General features: G+C 42.6%; 1 long non-coding RNA gene across 1 annotated transcript in view; it reads left to right on the top strand.

Annotated features, from left to right (window-relative positions):
• The window catches only part of LOC130596020 (uncharacterized), a 72744-nt gene that overhangs the window by 44746 nt on the left and 5129 nt on the right, over positions 1 to 22869 (top strand). The window contains exon 2 of the long non-coding RNA XR_008971440.1: positions 12686 to 12793. This is a non-coding gene — a long non-coding RNA (uncharacterized LOC130596020). The remainder of the gene's footprint in view (positions 1 to 12685; positions 12794 to 22869) is intronic.

Raw genomic sequence — 22869 nt, forward strand, 5'->3', positions numbered from 1 at the left:
CTACTGCTAATCATGTCAGAGCCATAAAGAAATGTCTATTGGTCTAATATATGTGTGCTGTTCAACATGAAATTAAAAAGTGTCACAAAGTCATAGAATCCCAGACCAGGCTGGGTTGGAAGGGACTTTAAAGCTCATCAAGTTCCAACCCCCTGCCATGGGCAGGGACACCTTCCACTAGACCAGGTTGCTCCAAGCCCCTGTGTCCAGCCTGGTCTTGAACACTGCCAGGGATGGGGCAGCCACAGCTTCTCTGGGCACCCTGTGCCAGGGCCTCAGCACCCTCACAGTGAAGAATTTCTTCCTAATGTCTTATCTCTGTCTCCCCTGTTTACATTTGAAGGGTGCTCAGAGGTGGGGTAAAACGAAAAAGAAGAAAGAAGGTGGGGCTGGGGAGTGAGGGAACAGGAATGGGGATGACACTCAGTGAACCCAAAAGGCAAAATGAAGTGTTCAGCTAACTAAAAAACCAGTTTAGAATAGCATGCTTGTTTATGTGGACTTGTGATGTTAAGGTAATGTACAGAAATGAATTGGTCCAAAAATGTTTTCTTTCAGTTTATTACTAATAATTGCATTTCAAAACAGTGACATATGTTTAGAAAGCCAAAATCCCGTCTTTTTGCTGCCTCTGTGTGTTGCTGTGAAGAAGGTGCTTCCTGCAATATTCACTGCTTTTTCCTGAGGCTTTTTCCTGAGGCTTTCTCAGCACAGCAGAGATGCAGGGGCACAGGGCAGAATGTCTCCCTTAGCTGTGGATGGCAGCATGACTTGCAGAGTTCCCAAACTGCTTAAAGCATTATACTCAGGCTTAGGCTGACAAGGCTCCTAGATCTGTGGTCCATGGCAGGGAGTGCTTTTGTCTGACATTAATTTCTTTGGGTAAAGAGAGGCTTTGGCACAAACCACCGAGAGTTGAAGATGATGATCTGGCTGGAATTTTTTAAAGGCAATTTTTAGCTAATTAGTTTTATTTGCCCTAGAAACAATAGATATTCAGAGAAATACTAATATTTCTAACCTTTCATTCTGTTTTAGAGTACAAGCTGGGACTTGCTCCAAAATACTGGCATTTTCAGAGGAATGAGGAACACTGTTGCTGTTTTCCACTGGCTGAGCTCATCATGATCCTTGCAGCTTCCTCTTTCCTTTCTGATTTGGTGCTGCCCTAATAAACACTGCCTAGTGCGAGAGATGCTTCTTTCTTCTCCCAGTTTTCTCTGTAGCCTCAACTCCTCCATATTCAAGCATTCTGTGCCCTTGCAAATGGCATAAGCTAAGCTTGTCCCACTTGGAACTGAAGCTCATTTGGGTGTACTCATAACCCTGCCATCTTTTGCTGTTGCCATAATTCTCAGTGTTTTTCTCCTCTCCTGAACTACATGGTATGTCAATTGTACATCAATTCTATTTTTCCACTGGAATGTCAATTCCATTGGTATGTCAATTTTTCCATTGGAAGGATGCAAAGGACTTGTGTACCTGATCATGGTGCTGTGGCGTAATGAGTCTGTGGCTTTGCGTGTGTCCATTGCCAGTGTGAACTAAACCAAACACTTTAGTTAGTTTGATTGCATGTCTGAGAGTAGAAATGACTTGTCTTTGCAAACACACAGAGTTGTTTAAGATGCAATTGCTTCCTGGGTACCTTAAAACCATTTACTGGTTATTCCTAGTCCTGTCATATTAGAAGCTGGTTGATCTTTATGACTGGCCCAGTTTTCTTCAGGGCAAACCCAGGTGCTTTAGGGCCTAATGAAACTGGGTTAAACCAGACAAGTGTTTTTACATTTCAAAGTTACTGAATGTGGACCTGCATTTCTGTCACACTTAGCTCTGGGGTCACTGAAGCTTTCTACTTGGTGAGAGATTAAAGTTCAGAGTAGAAGCAGAAGAAGGGATTGTGTCTTTGCTCTGCATGGAAGCTTAATGATGATAAAACTTCCCCAGTTCCTACTGAAACAAATGAATCTAGTTAGTAAGTGCAGGAGCAGGCCCTGGAGATGTGTGATCCAGGCTGGGAAGATTTGAAGCCCCACGTCAATCAGTTCAAAGTTTAGAAAACTGCACTAAAGTGTTGCTGTTTGGTCATTTCGGGATCCTCTTGTGAGATGTAGCTACTTTATTTCTGTGATGATTTCCACAATGGTGGCGTTTTACCTTTTGGAGGCTTCACTGAAGTGTTGCATAATATTTTGAGGTTTAGATTGTAAGAAGTATTAGAAAAATACAGCTATTTGTAACATTGGTTTATTATGTAGACAGTTAAATGTCTGTTTTATCAGATGTCTAGTACATGTTGTTACAGTAGAATTGTGTATCATTATTGTGCTGTACAATGTACAATGATAGTCGAACAAATCAGTTTGATAAGCCACAGTTCAGTTTATGCTTAAATGCATATTAAAAATAACAAAGTTAAGAGGAAATGTTCCTTAACTTACAACTGATCTAGAAGCCACTTTGTTTATTAGTGGTAACTGCTGTTTACAAGTGTTTCTGGCATTATAGCACAGGAAACCAAACTAAAAGGTTTTAGTATACCTTTGTGCATCTGAGCTCTATGAAAGATGATTTCACAGAATCATAGCACTGACTTCAAAAGATACTTCTGTGCAGCTGGTACGAGAACTGTGCGCATTTGTCTGAATCATTCTGGTGTAGGGACTGAGCAAGAGACTGTTCTTGAAAGAACAAATTATTTAGTTCTGTGTAAGCAACAGAAGCTTGGCCAAGGGCTGACTGGAGCAGGAGAGGATTTCTTTAAGAGAGCAAGATAGAAAACTGTTTCCTCTAGCAAACTTCCAAATTAATATAATTTGAAAGGAGGTGTGCTTACTGACTTCCAGTAGGGACTTGAAATCTTTATCAGTGATTGATGAAGAATATGTTGAACCTACTGAGATTGCAGGTTGTATTTCCAAGCATTTTAAATTAAGTAAGCACAATTCTTTTTCTGGCACTTTGTCTGTCTTCATAAAAATTCTATGTATATCTGTATACCTTCCAGGGAGGAACTGATTTGTAAAGGAGTTCTATACAACCAGCTGAAAAAAAAAAGCAGCTTGGCTAGGATGATGCGAGGAAGAAGGAAACGGGGACAGAGGAGATAGCTTCTCTCTGTGGCAAAGAAAATACTCCAGCTGAGAAACTCAGGTTTTCTGTTCATGCTCCAAATAAAATACACTTCCCATCTCCTTATGAGGTTAGATTCAAACTTATCCGATGACATTGAGAAAGAGGTGTCTACACTGCTGTATGAGTCATGCATATCAAGTAGCCATGCAGCCTCACTGGCATTTTTCCCATTTACCTTTTTTTTTTTTAAAGTCAAAATTGATTTCTTGGGATATCTGTATGTGTGTGCACACCTGCTTTTAATAGACAAACCTTAGACCTTCATGCCATAAAGCTTTGGCTTTAAGCATGTTTTCATCCTCTATTCCTTCCCCCTCCTGCTGAATTAATATAGGTTTGTGCAGTCTGTTTTCCTAGGTCATGCAATATTAATGTAAAGCCCTTCCATCTACAGCTTCTTCTCTCTTGCTATCATCCTTGCTTAATATTTCTGCAGTATGCTCCTGGTTCATAGGTGTCAGCATGCAAATTCAGTGCCAGAAACATGTAGTGTTAATTCCAGAATAAGCAACTCCCACAATAAAGAGCTAACTTGCATGCAAAAATCTGAGAAAGTAACAGATTGTATGAGGAAAAGTATGAGACCAAAGTCTTTTTAAGGGATCCCAGAGGGCTGGAAGACCCCTATTAGAAACACACTGCCTGTGAAATGAAATCAAAAGAGTGAATGGCTCCCAGAAACCCATTAGGAATAAAGCTGTCAGAAATATTTGCAGAGGCACTGGAAGGGCTTTGTCCCAGGGACCGTGTGCTGTGCTCTTTGCCTGAATTTCACACTTGAGACCTTCAGCTGAGAATGTTTTGCCCTAATCCAGTCTTGACTGATCCACCAATGAAGTTAAAAAGAAGTATTGGCTAATAATCAAGAAGGGCATGAGGTACAGCAATATGTCAAGAATAGCTGCTTTGAAATGCAATAGAAGTACTGAAGAGTTCAGCAGCAAAGTAAGATAGGCATAATCCTGCATCCTGGAGAAGGCAGAACCTGACAGTGATTCTACAAAAGTATTGTGATTTCTTAAAAGCTTGAAAATGAGAAGTTGAAAGGTTTTGATGATCAGCCACATTTCATGAATGGGTACAAGAAAGAGCTATTTCTGGCTGTATACGTTGCAGGGAGGAAAAGCTGTGATGGTGTCTGCCTTTCAGGAGAGAATATTGTTGAGAGAAAGATGTGTTCTTCTGGTAGATGTAATAAAAGGGCAATGACTTACCTATTTGTGTCAATGAAAATGGAACAAAGAGCTCTGCTCTCCATACAACACTTAAAGAACTGTTGCCCTTTGAGTTTGGGATTCTGATTCTTGAATGCAGGTCTGATGTGCAGGCTTTAATCTGTGCCAGAGATATCTTGGGAGCAGAAGCAGAAATATCCTTTGGAAGCATTGGATATAATATTAATTTGAGTGGGGATGGAGGGTAGTAACACCTCCTGAGCAGTTAGGAAAATTCTGGAAGGCAGTAGTGCAGGGCTGCACATTCAGATCTTGGTTAGAGCTCTTGGTTCAGCCACACTCTGGAAATGGTTTGCAGAAGGTCAGAAACTTGGAAAGTATGTGTGTCTGTGTATGTTTCTGAGAGGCAAGCATTGTTCATACCATCAAACCCAGAAATGTCGGAGTAGTAGTCTCTGACCATTACAGGAACTATGTGGGTTTATCTTAAAATCATCTACTGGTTCATTTTTATGGGTTACTAGTCCCTCTGGCGATTATGTGAAATGCAAGACGTTTTAGCATCTACTTCTTTTGAGTCAGTGGTCTATCCTGATTTCTGGGTTTAGCTCTCCATTCTTCTGTATCTTCTCAGAAGAAGTTCTCCTTGCATGCTGATGGTGGCAGTGCACTCCAAAAGAGGAAGTGTTTTTGGAACCCTTGGGTGTTATCTGTGCTGCACCTTTCCAGATGGCTCAAAACCCTGGACACTGGTATAAGGTATTTTCAGAGAGGAAATTATTTCACTCATTTCAGCTTTTCTGGTAACGAATTATATCGAGAGTTACAAGCTGAGAATTGCCTGCCCTGAATAGTCCAAACTTTGATCTTAAGCTTTTTTAGCTGTTATTCCTGTGGAGTGCAGCTACTTTGCTGCCTCATGCTGATAACCCTGTTGCATGTCAAGGACTCGTAACCTGAATAATCGGTTTCCTAGAGATGTACCCAACAAGCTTTGCCTTAAAATTTCACATTTGGAAAAGGGTAGAAAAAAATTCTCACACTGGCAAGTATTTTAAATTAAGAATAATAGGGATGTGGATATAGGGACAATGGGAATATCCTTCTAGTGCCTTGACAAATGAGCACTGCCAGGACACCTCTGGCATTTGGTCCTATAGCACGTGGAACTTGTGTGCTTGGCTGGGTATGCTGATAATCCAGATGGTTACAAGAATTTTCTAGGAGATAATCCTCCATCCTATAGAAAGGAATTTAGTAACCAGAATCCAAACTATTTTATCGACTTTGAATAGGGCCATGGTGTCCACAAATTTCCATGATATGGTTGGGCTGAAATCTCTGCTCTAGATGAAGAGAAAAGCAGTTATTAGGTAGTTACCCCCTTATGATAGCATCACACACTAATATTGAAGATTTAACTGAACCACCGTACAGCCTGAAGGATGTGCTTTTAAATGATAGAGAAATAGGAGGTACATTCTGGCTTATGAATTGGACACTATCAGCTGAGGCAAAATTCCCATTTCATTCATGGATGACTGGGGAATAATTTTTGTAAGAGAATAGTGATGTATGAATCAAATGTTTTTACTCTTACTGACAGGACAGTCTCTGTAATTACAGATGGGCTGTGCTTCAGTTGCCTTACACTTTCAGCTAATGATACTGAGTATTAGTGATTCTGTTGTATCTGCAGGAACTGCTTTGAGGCTGCAGTTCTGCAGAATGACTGCATATCCTGGAGTCTTGCACTGCTAAACTGAAGTCTTTCTGACTTGAAAATTAGGCCCCTAGTGCTGCAAGTGATTAGTGCAGAGTGATTATTTGTACCACAGAAAAATATGAATAAACTTGTGACAACGTGATTTCTTTGACACATTGTCTGTGTATATAGACAGCAGCTATTTTAGTATGAGATATGGGGAAGAAGTGTTTTGGGCTTTTAGAAGCATTTAGAAAATGCTGGTATGTGACAGAAAGTGAAGGCTTAAGAGTTTACATATTTGAAAAGGATGTTTCCAAAGATGATGATGCAGTTGGGGAAGAGGCAACCTACATAATGTAAAACTCTTAAAATGACAGTCCTCCTTCACAAGGCCTCTCCAAAGGGCTTATAGGAGACAAAAAGATGATCTATGCTAGGTCTCAGTGCTCCAGTGCAGGGAGCACAGTCCAGGACCAGAAGGCAGGAAAGGGAAAATGCAGGGGTATGCAGTGGGAGGGTGATGAATAGAAATTTGATGCTCGTGACAGATGCTATTGCAGCAGGGACAGCATGGGGCTAGAACTGCCTAATTGTCAGTAAGGACCTTTAACCGCAATGCTGGATGCAGGGGACTGAGCAGATGCTAACAACTTCAGCATTGACTTTGAACTGCAGCCTTGTCTTTACGGAGTGAAGTTTGCTTTCTGGATGGTTAAAAAATAACATATCTGACCTTTTATTTTACAACCCTTAAATTCTGAAAAAAGCCCATGCTTCTGCTTTCTATACTTTACTATAAATTGTGAAAGTACCTTCCCATCCCATTTTTCTGAGTTGTTTTCATATTGGAGCCCTCTTCATACTGGCACCCTCTCCTGTGAACAGACTCTTATCCAAAGCATGGGGAGCTCCTTGTCCCCTTCTTGCTTTACCTTTGCCATTGACTGTTCTGGGCTCTCTTTTCCAAGCTGTTCATTGGATCTTTCAGCCAAGCTGCTTTCTGGTGGGTAATGTCATAGAATCATGAAATAGTTACCATGCACTCTTGCCTATCAGCGATATCGGTCTGCAGAAAGCTGTGCCGCTTGTCAGACTTTCTCCATTTGCTGCCATTCAAATAAAGCTTGATCCTGTCTAGAAAGCCTTTATTAGAAAGGACTGCCACATACCCGGTGGCTTCAGAACCATCTGGGAACGTTGAGCATGCTGTCAGCCTGCTCCTAGTGAGCTGGCCACGCCATCTGCTTTATGCAAGTCTGTGTGGAATATCATAAAGTGTTTGCTTCAGAAAGTATTCCTCAATTACTGATACCCAAATGGTTATGCTTATCCTTGTATGTGATACATGTCTCTCTGGCTCCCGCATCTGAAGCTGTATCTTAAAGCATGGTAAGGTGTGTTTGCACATATATGCTCAATTGCAGTAGCTTTAAGAAGCTCTGGTGGATATTGTTGTTTCTCCTATTGCAGCGAGTTTATTTATTTTTTTAAAACCTGTTTTTGTTCCCCTTCTACATTCCCCAGTTAGAAGTGGTGATAATGGTCATGAAAGTGCCCTGAGTATTTGGAAACCTCACTGCTGATCCTGGGTGTGGGATGCCAGGCTATACTGAGATACTGCTTTCCCGTTATCACTGCTATTAGTTAAACGAGTTAACAGTAAGTATGGAGATGCCAATATATATATTGAAATCAGGAGGTGTGATGACAATGCAGCTCTTGCCCACCTCTCTCACAGCATTGGGAGCATGTGTTTTTCTGCTCACCTGTCATGTCAATTCTTTTGGACGCACATTATTTGTCTTTTACTCTGTGCCATTTGCTGATAGATGAAATGCAGGCTCTTCACAAAGACCTCTACAGAGCAGGCTACTGATGACTGCAGAATAAGCTCTGTAGCACAAGGACTAGCTCCTGAATACAGACTTCACTGACAGAAGCATCTTTGTAGAACAGATTTTTTTGGCTTAGTTTTTTTCATCTCAATGCATGACAAAACCCATGATCATGCTTTTCTGGTTGATACAGGTTATAATTTTCAAGACACATTCAAGGAGTTAGGAGGATGTTCCTGTCTCTAATAGAGCAGCACTTCTGAGATGCGAGTTGTGACATTCTGTCGTTGCTTATGAAATATGGCAATCCAGCCTTAATGCAGCCATTGGATGTAGGTCATTCAGTTGGACATGCACAGCTGAAGACACACTACTCCTGTTGCAGTAAATGGTTATGGTTTTAGTGCTTCCGCATCTTGGAAAGCAAACTTGTTGAAGATGATTATTTGGAAGAGTGGCTGGATGAAGATAAAGACAAAAGAATTGTTGGCATAGGAAAATAATGGAAACTTGGCGGATGCTTCCTACACTGGTTTCTCTCCACTGTTTTGCATTGATTAATCACATTAATCACATTCTGCTCATAACTGCTTCCATCTGGAAGCGAAAAGAGTAGAGCCACTTCTTTAGGGCACTTTCAAGTAGTCATTTGTCTGGCTTAGAGGTCCGTAGGTTTTATCATCTCTATAAAATCTCTATAAACGCAATCTTTTGTGGTCTGGGTTTTATTTTTTTTCCTGAGGTGACTGTAGTTCTTAAACCCCAGCAGTTATTTGGGACAGTCCTTGCCATGTGAAATTCACTGTTTCTCTTTATGCTTCTTAATTTCTATTTTACAGCTCTCAATCCTGCCTGTGAGAGTGGTTGTATTTTTAGAAGGCGTTTGCTTATTGCTTTTATGTTCCTATCGAACTGCATCAGCTTCTGTTGCCCTTAAACTTGACCAGGATGGATTTCAGTGTTACACCTGCTCTCTCTTAAGTATTCTTCTTTCTGTAGCGGGCTTTTCCATAAATCAGTGAGGCAAAAGTGTACATCTGTAGTTGTTTGACATTGACATTTGGAAGCTTGGCTTTGAGCTAAAATCCTTTGTGCTCTTCCTTCAGTTTTTAGTGTGTTCAAGTACTGAATGTTAGATAATATCTCTCTGTGGGTTCAGTGTGAGATCTTAACATCATTGCCCTTATCGCGCTGTTAGCCTAGCAAACAATGTAATTCATTGGTTACTTTGACGTTGCAGACCTTGCTTTATGATGTAGACAAGCCAGTGAATATTTGGGAAGCCACAGAGGCTTGAGGGGAGCTGCAGCCAGAAGTCAGATGCCTGAAGCAGGAAGGGCTGCCTGCCGGGTGTCTGCCTCCAGGTTTCAGGCAGCTTTGTCTGTCGCCTACCTCGCTGTTAGCTGGGTGAGCTGGCTGAGTACCAGGGCACAACGATGTACCACAGGGGGAAAAACCCACTAAAAAAGACAGGAAAGGCAAATGCAAAGTGACCGTTGTGAATTCGCAGCGCTCTTCCCAGAGGAGCCACGTGCGCGTCCTGCAGCACTAACGCAGCCTTTCCTTCCTGGGCACCACACATCATGGCCGATGTTAAGGGTGAGTGTGGGGCAATTTGAGGGCAACTTCCCTGCATGGCTGTGAATCCGGGCCTGGATCAGAGGAGTTTGGGTCTGAATTTGTCCCAAACACCTGGAGAACCCAGGAGCTGGTGCGTCCTCATCTGCTCCATTACAGATCCAAAGGGCGTCAGTCGGAGGGGTGGGGGGAGGGAGAGAGGGGCAGCCATGAGGGGAGAGGAGCGGCGGCCATGATGGAAGATCGTGAGGGGAAAGAAGGTGCGGCCATGCCAGGTGAAGGGGCGGTCATGTAGGGAGATGGTGAGGAAAAAGAAGAGGGCAGCCAAGAAGGGAGATCGTGAGGGGAGAGGAGGACTAGCCATGAGCGGTGAGGAGGTGTTGTGAGGGGAGAGGAAGGGTGGCCATAAGGAAAGATTGTGAGGTGAAAGGAGGGGCAGCCATGAGGAGAGATCATGAAGGGAGAGCAAGGGCAGCCATGGGGCATGAAGAGTGGCCATGACTGGTGAGGGGCAGTCATGAGGGGGGATCATGAGGGGAGAGGAGGGGTGGCCATGAGGTATAGGGGCAGCAGCTGTACAGTGTGGGCAGCTATGGGGGGCAGATGAGGGGTGGCTGCAAGTGGAGATCATGAGGGGCAGCCATGAGGGGAGATCAGTTTGCCCTTAGTGACATGGGTTAATGGTGGGCTTGGCAGTCCTGGGGTAGTGGTTGGACTTGATCTGAAAGGTCTTTTTCGACCTTGTTGATTCTGACTCTACTGCTTATCTGCCTGTTTTACCCATTTTAGCACATACTGCAAATCTTACATTCGCATTCAAAGAAACACTTGTGCCTTAAATATTGTCTTGCTTCCATGTTGAATTTCCATCTCTAGCACGCATTTGACTTTTTTCTGCAGTGCATTATGCTAGGATGTGTTTTGACGGGAATGGAGCAGCAAGTGGGCATGGGCTTTGATAGAACACTCCATCAGTAGGCTCTGGAGCTTTAGCATAGCAAGCCATCAATTAATTCCCTTACAAATCCTTAATGATGGAAACTTTCATGTTGTTTAGACCTTTTCCCTTGCTTTGTGCATTATGATGCATTAATCTCTCTTTGCAGTTCCCTTTTTCCCTAGGTTTACACCCCTGGAAATGCATTCTCAGGCCAGTTGCAGTTGATACAAGAATTAGCTTTTGCCTGACATGTTTCAAATGATTTACCTAAGGAGCAGAAATAATATCTGGAGCTAATTTCACTAATTTCACTGCTATTACCTAGGGCTGCATATAAATCACTGTTTCACTTTTCATTTCCTTGACCACTAATTTTGCTGTTCTTTCTGGAAGCGTTGACTGGTGCCAGAGCAACCATTATCCCAGATTTTCATGAGACAGTCTGTTATTTTTACTTGAAGCAGGATCTATGATAAATTAACTTCATTAACTTCAAGCCAGTGCCCAGCTTTTGATTTCTAATCACTTTTTGATTTTGCTCTGAGATCACTAGCTGCTAAAGCATAACGTCAGTTTTCAATCAGAACTGGAATTCATCTCCCCTTTTAGAGCTTAGGGGCAAAAGGTCTGTTGTGAAGCAACCTTCCCATGCACTCTGGGGCATAATTTGTCCCAAAGAAAACTTGGGACAGATAAAGATGTGTCCGTTGTGCTGATTGTTGATGTGGATTGGTGCAGGCAATGGGGAAAACTGTCCAGTCTTGGGATACTCTGCAATATTTATGTGAAATTTACCCAGTGTGGCCCTTTCTGCTCTCTCAGGGACAGTGCTGCTCCACACTGGCACTGATCCACTGCTTCTGACTCTGGAGCGTGCAGCTCCGTCCTAAAGAACCTGGAGCCAGATCCGGGCAGTCAATCTCAGCCACACTGCAGTGGCCAACTGGGTTCAAGCACAGTGTCTCAGCGCAGACTTGCTTTGCCTGTAATTTGCGCCAAATAATTAACTTGAGTTTAGTCCCTTCTTAGCTGATAACATCTGCAAGGATCAAATTTTGAACAGAAAAATTTTCTTGACCTTCTTCACCCATCAACAATTTATTGCAGCTTGGTCATGTGAAAGAAGCCTCGAGTTCTTGCGGGAAAGGCTTTGCTTTGGTGGGAAGGTATTCTTGGAATTGCTGTTGGCCCTTACACCTTGTCACCAGCAGGCTTTTAATGCTCTGCCTAACCTCGTCTGGGACCCCAAGCCACATATTCTGCCTAAGGGCCTAGGGGTTTCATTGAAGCTCAGGCTTAGACACCCAGTCCTTGCACCATGTTGTGGATATAGCTGTTCCTAGGTCTGTTCCTGGATTGTTGTTTGGGTTTCCTGAACTAACCTTGGACATGAATTGGTCCTTTACATCTGCCTGGTGATCACAGGACCGTTGATAGGACATGCTGCTATCACCACCCCCTTCTGCTTGCCCAGCTCTGGTGCTGTGGTGCCTGCCCATGGGTTTACTGCCCAGCCTGCATTGTGGCCACTGCTAGCTCTTGGCTCACCATCACCTTGTAACGCAGCTCCCTGACAGTTATACAGTAATAACAAATAAGATTTTATGCCTTATCCTGTAAGACTTTAAAGTGCTTTGTAAGAAGCAGCAGGAGTTTGTCTACTTCTGAGATAGGGAGGAAATAAATGGGTGATGATCATGCAAGTGAAACAGAGATGCTGATCAGGAGAAAGCACCTACTTCTGATTTACCAAGTAACAAGATATCCATGATGACGGGCTGAGCTTTATTTCTTGTGACTCTGATGGGTTTTCACATCCTCATTTCCTTCTTGGTGCCCCTTTCCTTCTGGCACAGGAGAGTTGGGATACTGCTGGGCTCTGTCATTGCCTCTTTGCTGATCTGCTGAAAGGTGATTTGAGAAACAGAAGCTGTCAGCTCTGTGACCCGAGTCAAAGCCAATTCATTAAGCTTTGGTGCTGTGTTCCTTGCAGTTGTAATTTAGCAGGGCTCTGTTGATTTACCCGTAAATTTAGCTCTTTGGCCTCTGAAAACCACCATTACAAAACAGGTAAAATTTTTAGGCTGTTGAAGCTGACATTACGGCAACTGGGTCTATAGCCTAATCACTAATCCTTGGAAACAAAAGAATCATTTTCAGTTCTAATAATGGCTTAAATAAAACATCTGTATGCTCTGCCTCTGTAATATCACTATGATTTATCAATAGACAAGCAGATATGGATATAGTCAGTATCTTCTGGGATTCATTTGGGTATTTTCCTTAATTGAGCTGTATGATTTTGCCCTAGGTTCTGGAGAAAGTCTTGCTGACCCTGTAGGATGTGAAAGACCAATAAACTGTCATTGTGCGAAGTGTCTTCTGTCTTCATTTTGAACAGAGGATGCATCTGAAGGAGGTAAGTCTCAGGAATGGCTCTGTTAGTATATACTGCGTTGGATAGTGCTTGCTATCAATGCCCTTGCTACAGGAAGTTACTTAATTCTGGCAGTGAAGACTGAGGCTGTCAAAAGAATCTTGGGGTGTATTAACCTCCCTGAGGAGGTAGGAGATAATGCAGGCTTGATCCTCCATTTTTTGGAACTGAATGGGAGCTAGATTATCCTGGAGCAACAAAATTTGGGTTAGTTCTGCTGTTCTCAGAACCTCAGAGAAATTTTACTGCCAGAAGTCCTCATCAGGGTGAACAACAGTTGTTTCAAAAATAGCTGGATGCCTTCTATTGACACACACTTAAACCTTGATCATATCTTTACCTTTGAATGTGCTATAAGATCCTAATGCCTGTCATCCAGTAAGATCATTAACAACCCCCCCCCCCCCCCCAACTACTTTTGAAAGGAGGTACCCAACACAGATCTTAACTAAGAAAGAAATCTTGCTGAGACATTGGATCTTTCAGGGAGGTGACACTAAGCTGAGAGAGGTCCCTAGTTGTTTTGGTTGGAAGCAATGTAGGTTGTCCTTGTTTTATGGTCTCTCAGTCAGGGTGCTGATGAGTAGTGAGTATGTTGCTCTGGTATCTTCACTCTGCAGGAAGGTGGAGCGAACACACATCCCTTCTCATCTTGGGCTGTGGAAGCTCACTGCAGACATGATCGTTGAGGCACTTTTGTTAACATAGTGTGTGTGGGAATCAGAAGGCTTATTTATTAAGGGTTCAAACACTTTAAAGTTGTGAGCAGATGAGATCAGGAGAGACTGTTAGGCTTTCATAACTGACAGAATAGAATTATTTAGGCCATTTGCTAGGCAAAAGGTTTAGATCTTACACTGCCTAGCAACTTAAAAGGTCTCTGTATCCCAGACAGCCGTAAGATCCTGTGGAGCCAGACAAGTTAGACTAATCCTGCAGTGAAGGGCAAGGGACATTTCCTTAATAAAAAAAAAAGACTATTTTTTTTCTTGTTATATTTCAGTCATATATTATCAGGGGAACTTAAAAGGACATTGTTACATTAACCACATACTTAGCTCTTTGTGTTGAACACTTTATAAAGTTCTATCTTTTATGTCTCCTCTATAGTATTTTATGGATTAGCAATGTAAAAAAAATACTGTGCTGTAACAGGACCTTATCGTTATCTGCAAAAGCTCGTGGAGAAGTGGGAGGCTTAAAATTGGAGTGAGGCTCAGAATTATCTGGGAGAACTTGGGTCACAGTTATTGCTGTTACTGTTGTTGAACTTCCAGCCTTCCTACTGGCAAATGGGAATCTTTCAACCCCAATTTACCTTGGAAAGTATGACTTGCTAGATCTGAGTTTTCAACAAGGTTTTACAGCCTAATTAAATAAGATGAGGATATAAAGACACAGCACAGGGATGCCACCTACTCCAAAGTTCATTAAATCATGGACTGTAACATCTTTCTGGCACGTCTTGTAAAAGAAACTTCTGTTTCCCAGCTTTTGAAGCTTTACATCCAATGGATCAGACTTGATCAGAACAGTCACTGCCCAGTGAATAGGATTTGTGACATTCCTAGTCCAAGGCTGCAGGCTTTGTATTAACGTGATGATGTGAGGGACTCTCTAGGATTGCTACAGCCAGGCTGCCTTTAGCAGTCCAGCAGTCAGGTGATTCCAGCATCATTTGGCTTCACTTTAGCTTTATTTTACAGTAAGAGCAAGCAACCATTTGTAAAAATAAAAGATTTTGTGGCAGAGTGAAAAGGCAAGGTGATATTGGGGGTTCCAGTCAGCAGTCATTACAGGAGAGTTGCCTTTGGTGAAGAGTTACCATTGGATGAAGCCAGTGCAGAGTTAACAGCGAATGACCAAAAAATACCCCAACAAATAATCGGGAGCCAAAGGAAAGAAAGATCATATAGACAGACTCTTTGTCAAGAAAACATGAAAATGACTCTTCATAGATTTGAAGACTGAGGAGGAAGAAGGGGCTGGCTCTGTGAACATGGAACTCCTGATAAGAAAGACCTCAGGATGTTGACGTACTCTCACTCTGCTTGAAGAAAACTGGAGGCATCAAACAGATGGACACTGGAAGGATGAATCTAATATCATGAAAAGGTGCAGATACTAGATGCTACTAAGAGTGGTTTTTGAGTATGTAACAGTTTTAACTGTATGATGCCTCTATTATTGTGGACTGAGTATTAGAATCATAGAAAACTTGAAAACAAAGGATCTGTGTGGCACAGTTCAGGGAATTCCCCTTTTCATCTTGGCTGTCATTCTGTCTTGATCGAAGTACATGATCTGACATACTCTCTGATACTCATCTAAAGCTGCTGCTTTTTTTTTCCTTTAGTCTTATGCTATGCTGCAATAAAGGGGCAAACAGGAAAAGTAAATCAAAATCATAATTCTTGTTCACATTGCTTAGAATCAGAAGGAGCAGATCTATTACCCTCACAACCATGCTGTAGGCAGAAAGATCTCTCATATTTTATGGGTTACATTGCTAATTGAGTCACAGCACTTTCTAATGAATCTGGAGGACAGTGTGTCAGGGGAGCCATAGAAGACTCAAATTCTGCCCAGGGCTTCCTAAGGCTTTTGTGGGTGCCACACATCCAGCAACAGCAGTATAAGTTTCTCCTGCCCCCTGAGGATTGACATGTGTCAGAGCTGCTATCCCCAGTACAGAGCAGCAGACTGATACTGAAACATGTCTGGCTCAAAACCTGTTGCCTCTGTTCAAATCTCTTTTTTTAGTCTCTGGCACAGTCTGAGATACTGAGCAGATAGCAGCATTTTAAACGGCCACAGTAAGGTACCCTGGGTGCTCATCAGCTATGGGCCAGGTTGTGCTGGGAACAGAAGCTCCTGAGGAGCTGCTCCACTGTCCGGGGCTGCAAAATTTATTGAATTCCAGACTTCAAGCAGCTGAGGATGCCTTTACGACATGGTTTCACATGGGGCAGATAATGTTGTTTTCTAGGCTGTGTGTCGTGGCTTTTCTTTCTGTTCTACCAGAGACTATGTCATCACTGTGATGAACATATAGTGATAAATGCACAGAATCCCATACTGGTTTGGGTTGGAAGGGACTTTTAAGGTCATCCAGTTCCAACCCCCTGACACAGGAAGGGACACCTTCCACTAGAGCAGGTTGCTCCAAGCCCTGTTCAATCTGGCCTTGAACGCTGCCAGAGATGGGACAGCCACAGCTTCTCTGGACAACCTGTGCCAGGGCCTCAGCACCCTCACGGGGAAGAACTTCTTCCTAATGTCTCATCTATATCTCCCCTTGTCCTGTTCCTTCAGGCCCTTGTCAAAAGCCACTCTCTCCAGATTTCTTGTTGGCCCCTTCAGGCAGTGGAAGCTGCTCTAAGTCTCTGTGGAACCTTCTCTTCTCCAGGCTGCCCAAGCTCTCAGCCTGTCCCCAGAGCAGAGCTGCTCCAACCCTCAGAGCAACTCCATGGCCTCCTTTGGATTCGCTCCATCAGCTCCACATCCGTCTTGTGTTGTTTTGGTTTTGTTTTTTTTTGTATGCTGTATTTCAGCATGGTAACACTCAAGCCGATAGCTAAAGTATCTTTCTGCTGCTCATGCTTTGTGCATGTTGGTGTTAATCCTTTGAGGGCAGGATGTGCTGTATTGCACTTCAGGAATTAGAGCTGCAAGGCTTATGATTTCATTTTATGTCACTTGATTTGCTGACCTTAATTCAAAGATTCTGGTTTCAGAATTAACTGTGGGGAAAAAAATCACAGAAATGGCCTCTTTCCTTGAAATAGGCTTGGCCCTCACAATGTGCATTATTCCATTACCTCCTGTCAAGGACAACATCAAAAACTTATCCAGAAGCTGCAGAGAAATGTAATGGCATCTTCAGTGGCCAGTGTTGGCTTTTTTTTCCCCCTTTTAATTAAAGAACTATAGAAAGAGGGACATATCAGCTGCCTGGGACTTCATGAGAGGGATCTGCATATTCCCTGACTGATGTAATTCACAAGTTAATGACAAAAGGATGTTGCAAAGTGCTCACAGAACTTGGTGTTTCTTCTCCTCCCTGCTTTTGGAGAGGATAAACTGCTGTGTATCTGTCATATTAAAACATGCCTCCTGGTGATAGTCTGAGTGCTGTGAGCTATTTTAGTGTACCTGCATATTGCCATGGAGTATTTCAAATCTCTCTTGATCATGTTTGGAGTTTCTTCTTTCTTCATTCTTCATTACTGTTAGCAGTGTGGGGAAACGGGTTTGAAAAGACACTCCAAACAAACAAAAGCCAAGGTAGGAGATGCAGCAGGAAGGAAACACAAAACCTTAAAACTCTGCTTTACATTAATCTGCATTCTGGTAGGTTGCTGTGGGTTTATCACATAAGGTAACATTTAATCTGTAAGGAAAAACATAGAGCTGATTTTCACACAGTGGCTTTTAGGCTGCCCTGAAAGATGGGTGTCTCTAAAGTGGTGGGTCCTACTCTGTGAAAACAAACATGCTCCTTAGGTAGGTCTGTAGGTTGTACTTGAACTGAGGGAGCTGAGCCATGAGGAATGTTTTCTCCGATCCTGCTGTCTCCTAGTAGTAACCCATGTAATCCATACAACTCAATATTCAGTGACTCATTTCGCTGAGTTGTGACAAGCACTAAGCTATTCAAGTGTCAGCCTTGATGATTTGCATCTTGTTGTAGATGGAAAACCAGGTCTGTGACTTACCTGTATGGAGATAATGGAGTAGCAGACTGTGATAAGATTATGTCAGGGATTGTTGCTCCTATTGTTTTGTAGTTATAGAGAGATAATAATTGCTTCTGTAAATCATTGCACTGGATTAACCATGCAGTTCATTTGCCCTGGTGTCAACATCCAACAGCAGTAGGCAGTACCAGGCACTTGAGATGAATATATAAAGAAAAGTAATGCACTCTCCTTTGATGCCATTCTAATCTCTAATTATTAGTCTCATTTATGCCTTGAGAAATTGGGGTTTATATACTTCCTATTTTTTGTTGTTTAACTGAATTAAATAGCAGAGTAACATGTAAGACTGGCATATGTGCTTGAAAAACCTGCACTCCTTTTGCCTTGATGTGGTACTGACACTATGTGTGAGTTATGGCTGTTTCAGTGGATTTTAATATTTCTCACAAATACTCTTGGACAATGTCATCTCTCTGTTTATACAATCTAGATGGAACACAAAAGGAATTCAAGCTTTCACTCATTGGCCTATCATTATGCCACAAATCATGCAATGCCAATTTTAAATGCAAATTTTGTTTTTTTGAAAGGATTGCCAAGCTGGAATTGTGCTCAGTAGTGCTGCCTGCATTCTGAGTGTTCAAAATGCGCTAGGTTTGCTAAAAGACTGTAATTTTCTGCTATAATAATAATACAGCTGTTGGGAATTATGTGGTAGCCAAATTCATACCAACTTCCCCAGGAATTAGAAATAGTCCTTCTCAACCCTAAAGACAAAGAGGAATAAGAAGGTAACTGCTGGATGATCATACAGCAGACAGCTTTGAAATGATACCAAGAAGATATCAAAGATGTGAAGCTGAACCTGACTCCATAATCCTGGTTCTGATATTCAGGAGAAAACAGCAAAAGGAAGAGCTGATAATTGATTCAGGGAGGGTGGCAGATCACCACTGACTTGAAGATAAAGTAAAAATAGTGGGGAAAATGCAGGAAATCATCTTCTTGATGGTGCCAAACAAAAACCAAGTATAGAAAAAATAAGGGCCCATATTCAACTACTTTTTGTCCATATGAATAACTTCATTTGATCATTTCACTTATTTGTGAAAAAGATTGTTTTTCTTTTTCCCAGCCTAACTTTGAAAGTCAAAATGCTTCAGCCAAAAAATTCTAAATGTGAAAATCAAAAAAAAAAGGGGGGGGGGGGGGGGGGGATAAGAAACACAATTTTCAAGAAATATCTGCTGAAATGAGACTCTTTCAAATCCATTTCTGAGAAACCTCTGTTTTTTCTTATTGGGCATTTTCTTAGCATATACACCTACGCTAAGAAAATGCCCAAATACTTCAATGCTTTGCCGTACTTGTGATACGGATAGAGATGACACAGCTTGAAAATTTAAAAGGCAGCAAAAGAATAAATGCAATGGGATTGGGATGAGCAGCAGAGAGGGCAGAGCTGAAACCTGCTGTATTAAAAGAGAAAAGGAACAAAGTGGAGGTCACTTTGTTAGAATTAAAAGCAAATATCTTACACAGCATCCTGTACATTAATTAGCAGTAATGAAAATAATTGTTCCCTCCAGCTTGAAACTGTGGCTAATTACAATTAAGCATTCATTACAAGTTAACATAATTAGACCTTCACTATGCTTCATAAATACATGGCTTAAATTATGCAGGGAGGGAAGAAACGTCCCTTGTAGCACTTTCCTGTCGTCTTTTCCCGTTACTTCCACAGCTCTGTCTTAGATGATCCCACTGTGTGTGCTAAACCTGATTATTCAGACAGTTTCTTGCCAAGCCTGAGACACATTTATGTAGTTTGTCCCTCATGTCACGCAGGATCAGTAAGACCCAGTTTTTAGAGGATTTCAGGAGCTGCAGCCTCACTGAAGTTGTGCTTTTTATGCCTCTGGATCGCAAATACAGATCCAAAATGCACACTTTAAGTAATAAGCTTTTGTAAAATGAGGGAAGAAGGCACTTAAAAAAAAAAGGGAAAAAAATCACCAGAAAAACCCCAAACCCAAAGATTTTCTGCCTTTCTAAAAATACAGTTTTCTTACAATAAAACAACTGGTACTTTTGCTGATGTAAGCTACTGTGCCTGCAGTGGATTTATGCTGCTTTTTGTTTGCCACTGAGAGCTGGAGAGTAGCAACACAACAGTGCATTTCATTACTTTGGGCTAGAAGTTGCAATGTACTGTATTTCCATTTGGGTATGAAATATTATTCACTCATTCTTCATCTTTTCTCTCCTACATCCTAATTTTAGACATAGGTAGCCTGTGAAAATAGTTCCATTTATTTAGACTTGTTCCTGTCTCTCTTTCTTTATCTTCCCCCCCTTTATCTTCATTGAGTCATGAAACCAAAAAAGAATTGGATTTACACTAGAAAGCAGTCACTAGCATTTAGAATCCCAGACTGGTTTGAGTTGGAAGGGACCTTAAAGCTCACCCAACTCGGTTCCAAGCCCCTGCCATGGGCAGGGACACCTTCCACTAGAGCAGGTTGCTCCAAGCCCCATCCAACTTGGCCTTAAACACTGCCAGGGATGGGGCAGCCACAGCTTCTCTGGGCACCCTGTGCCAGGGCCTCACCACCGTCACAGGGAAGAATTTCTTCCTAATGTATCATCTAAGTCTCCCCTCTGTCAGTTTTAAAACCATTCCCCCTTGCCCTTTCCCTACAGGCCCTTGAAGGGCGCTTAACTGTTTTGATGGATATCTAGCAGCTAGGGGATATACCTATTCTACCACGTTGCTGTCAGAAGACCTGCTGTTTGTCTGACCAGCTTGCAGGTGAGGTGGGGTGTCACCTGCATTGCCACATGGTCCGTTCTGGTCATTAGCTCTGGAAGAGCTGAAGGTGACGGAGAGACTTGGAGGTGGTTATGGCTGAGCAAGGAGTGCAGTGATGCCTGCTTAGGGAGAGGAATTGAGAAAGGAGAGCTAATTGAGTGTATAAACAGCGATGGGAAAGGCAAACAGCACGAGAAGCAGGGTGTGAAATGGCTGGAGATGGAAAGGCCATTCAGCAAAGTGAGCAAATTGCAAACAGAGGACATGCTGCAGGCAGCAATTTCACTGGACTGAGAAAAATGAGCAAAACTGAGGCTGGTTAGTAGGTGGCAGGAGGCTGCAGGGACCCTGGGGTTCAGCACAGCTTGCCCTTCCCCTGCACTTAGTTATTTGAGACCTTAACGACCAATTTTGTCAAAGCAGAGATTTGTCACCTTGAGTTCTGGCCCATTTTTAGTCTGGGCAATTCTGTTCTGGTGGTTGTCCTAATATTGTGCTCATATTTCATTTTCTAATGGCTTCATTACTTTGCCTCACCTCCTATCCTGCTGTCTTGTGCAGTGCTGCTGTGGACTCTTGAACTACTGTTGCATGTTGAGGTGAAGTGTCTTCTGCCACCTTAAAGTGCTTATGGCTGTTTCATGGATGAGAAGCACAGGTCAGCCCAATCTAATAAAGCTTTACTTTTGTGTAAAGCCTTTCAACCTGAAATAGAATGAGTGACGGTGTTAGAGTAATGGTAGAGTAACTGAGATAGCCTATTTTATAATTCTCCAGTTTGGGAAACTATATAAATTCATAGCGAAGCTTGAGGATGAAAGAAGGGAATGTCTGTTACAAACTTTTCAAACAGCATATCCTGAAATGAAAAATCATAAAGCCGTTCACACTGGGGGGGAACCTCAGGAGTTCCTTACCCAAACTCGAGCTTAAAGAAAGGTCAGCTGGGCAGAGAAGTTGGGCTACTCAGGACCCTAAAAATGTCCAGTAATTGAGTCTGCACATCCCTGTACAATCTCTGTCACTGCTTAAGCATCCCAGGGTAAAAGAGTTTTTCCTTCTTGTTTCAATTTATACCTATTGCCCCTCATGCTGCCACAGCACTGTGAAGGCCTTTGATCTGCGTTCTTTGGAACATTGTCAGAGATGGTGGCAGACTGCTATTCTTTCCCTCAACACCACCTCTTCTCTAAGCTGAACAAGCCCTGCTCCCTCAGCTCTCCTTGCAGAGCAAGTGCTCCAGGCACCAATCATCACAGCGGCCCTCCACTGTACTTCTTCCCATTTACTGGTGCCTGAGTTGTATTGGAGGCCCCAGAATTGGATGCCACGTTCTAGACGTGGTGTAGCAAGCACTGAGAATCACTGCCCTGGATGTACCAGGTGTGCTGCTGGTAATGCAGCCCAGGATGTTCTTGGCTTTCACTGCTGCCAGGGGTCCTTGCTGACCAACATCTGATTTGGTGTCTTCTGAGACCAAATGTCCTTTTTCCACAGAGCTGCAGGCTACGCCCTTGTGAGGGGATCCTCCTTCCCAGGTCCAGGACTTGGCATTGGTCCTTGCTGAGTTTCACAAGATTCTTGATGCTCCAAACAGCAGTCCTGCCTTTGAGTGTATTAACTGCTCCCTATCATGACATCATGACTGATTTGGTGGCCCATGCAAGCCTAATGAGAGTGGCCTCCATGGCTCCCTTCCTCTGGGTCTCAGATGAAGATGTGGAGGACAAATCCCAGGATAGGCTTCAATAATGCTTTGCTTGCTACCTCCAGGTGGAGTTTGATCCACCAATCTGCCCTATGAGCTTGCCCATCTTGCTGTTTTTGTATATGTAGTCATCCATGCATTTCATGTAAGGTGTAAAACCTGAATATATGACTGCTCTGGGGGAGAGTGTCAAGAACTAAAGCTGAAGTAAATGACATGCATTGCTCTCCTGTTGTCCACAGATCCATTCATTTTCACCTGGGTGGGAGATCAGGTTGGTTTATGTGTGATTTATCTTTGGAAACACAACAGTGCTAATTAGAACAAACAAAGAAACAAAGTATTTTTCTCTCTGCAAGAAACCCAGCTTTTCTTTCTATGGGCCAGTGAGCATTTTGTTACCTTTAACAAACACTTCTTTTCGTGTTAGCCTTCTACCTTTTGGAGATTCCTGTACATCAAAAATGGCCAAAAAGGGGAACCTGAATTCCCTGTCTTGGGCAAAATACAACAGAACCTTCTGTTTATTCAGTCTGTGTGCTTGACAGCTCCCAGCTTCACACAGGTGTCTGTGGAATATAATGCAAAATTCATACTTGTTTAGCCGGTTCAATCCCCATCAGGCACGTACTCAAAGATGGGCTTTAGGAACAAAACCATTCATTTGGTCTGATGCCCTTGTGTTTGTTTGTGTGGTTTAAGCCTGGCACTCTGCTGATCACTGCATCTCCAGTGCTGCTTCTGAACGTGATGAAGTCCGAGTCCCGTAATTCCTCACGGATTTGAAGCAGAGCAGAGGTTAGTTTTCTTTGGGAGGCTGACCTCTAGTGTTTCA

Source organism: Pezoporus wallicus, unplaced genomic scaffold, assembly GCF_028554395.1.
Source record: "Pezoporus wallicus isolate ANWC-B61680 ecotype Strahan unplaced genomic scaffold, APGP_CSIRO_Pwel_v1 contig_7553, whole genome shotgun sequence".
NCBI lineage: Eukaryota > Metazoa > Chordata > Aves > Psittaciformes > Psittacidae > Pezoporus > Pezoporus wallicus.